We start from the raw sequence: 1,581 nt of genomic DNA, 5'->3' as shown, positions 1-1,581 counted from the left end.
CAAAGCTTCTTGTGGCGAAGTTGAAAGGCAAGAAGGAGAAGAAAAGGTCGAAGTCCCGTTCCAGACGTTCAAGGTCCCGTTCGAGGTTGGCTTCGAGGTCGTCTTCGGGGCATGCTTCTCGATCCAAGAAGAAGCATAAGAAAAGGAAGCATGGGTCTCGACGTCATTCTGAGAGAGAGTCGGATCCAAAGTCGAAGTCTCCAGGATGTCGACATCGGAAGGATTATGTTTCTCCTTCACCTACGGTACCGGAGCCGGAAGGTGAGCCTTCGCCTATTGGTTCACTGGAGCAGTCTCCGGCTCGAGAATCGAAACTGTCCCTGACGTCGATACATTCTCAACCTCGAGAGGAGGAAGAGGCTCATTTGCCTGAGGTTTCTGTGACTCCGGTCCATCATCCTGAAGTTCCAGTTGACCCGAATCCGGTGGCTCCTCAGGAGCAACCTGCGGGTTCGTACCCTCCTTTTCCAGGCCCAGGGCAAGACCCAACGCATTACTTAAATGCTATGTACGGGGTCTTTTCAAGAGCCATGTACCCCTCTGGAGCACCGGTTGGTCCCATGGGTCCGATAGACTTTTAATCTGGTAGTCCCTCAGAGGTATGCTCCGGCACCGTTCATGCCCTTTATGCCGGCACCGGCTCCGTCTTGGCATCTCTCGCGCCGCCGAAGTCATCGACGCCGATTCCATCTTCTCCGGCGCTGGTTCCAATTCGACCTTGTACGCTCCAGCCTGCTCCTTCGGCTCCGAGCTCGACGCCGGCACCGGCTCCATCGGAATCGATTGCGGATCCACCGACGCCGATCCCGAAGATGAGGTCTAGAAGGGAAGCTCAGCGGGTTCTGGAAGTAGAGAGATATAGAGAAGAGGAAATAGAGGAAGGTGAACTGCAGGAATCTGAAGATTTCTTTGATGATGTTAAGGAGGCTAGTGGTTTAGAACTATCTCCGGATTGGGAGCTTTCCTCTGCTCCAGATGTTCCATCAAAAGATGTAGCACCATATCATGTAGTCATTAAAAAGGCGGCTGAGCTTTTAAATTTAAATCTGCCCACTGCGGACTTTAAATCAAACATTTTAACGGAAGTGCTTCACTCTCCCTCTTCAGTAGTAGAACCTATGCTTCCTTTTAATGATGCATTAACAGAGCCAATCTTGGAGGTGTGGCATAAGCCTTTTTCGGCTCCAGCAGTTTCAAGGGCTGTCGCAAGGAGATATAGGGTGGCTCCTGGAGATTCGGACTTCTTATCTTCCCATCCTTCTCCTGAAAGCTTGGTGGTACAGGCGGCCTGCTCCAAATAGTCTACTGGTGCTTTTCCTCAAGTGCCTGGTGAGAAAGAGTCTAAGAAACTAGATCATTTGTCTAAAAAGGTTTTCTCTTCAGCTAGCATGGCTCTCAAGTCAACATACGCCACTTGCCTTTTAGGGCGTTACATTCAAGCTCTAATTGGCTCTGTGAAACAGTTGGGTCCTATGATTCCTGACGAGGACAAGCATGGGCTACAATTAGGTTCTTTGCTGATACTCAAGCTGCTGCTCGCCAAGTGATCCAGAGTGGCTTGGACACAGCTGACTCTGTGGC

The sequence above is a fragment of the Lissotriton helveticus genome, chromosome 11 (genome assembly GCF_964261635.1).
Source record: "Lissotriton helveticus chromosome 11, aLisHel1.1, whole genome shotgun sequence".
NCBI lineage: Eukaryota > Metazoa > Chordata > Amphibia > Caudata > Salamandridae > Lissotriton > Lissotriton helveticus.
The sequence above is the reverse complement of the archived record's forward strand: the minus strand, read 5'-3'. Positions refer to the sequence as shown.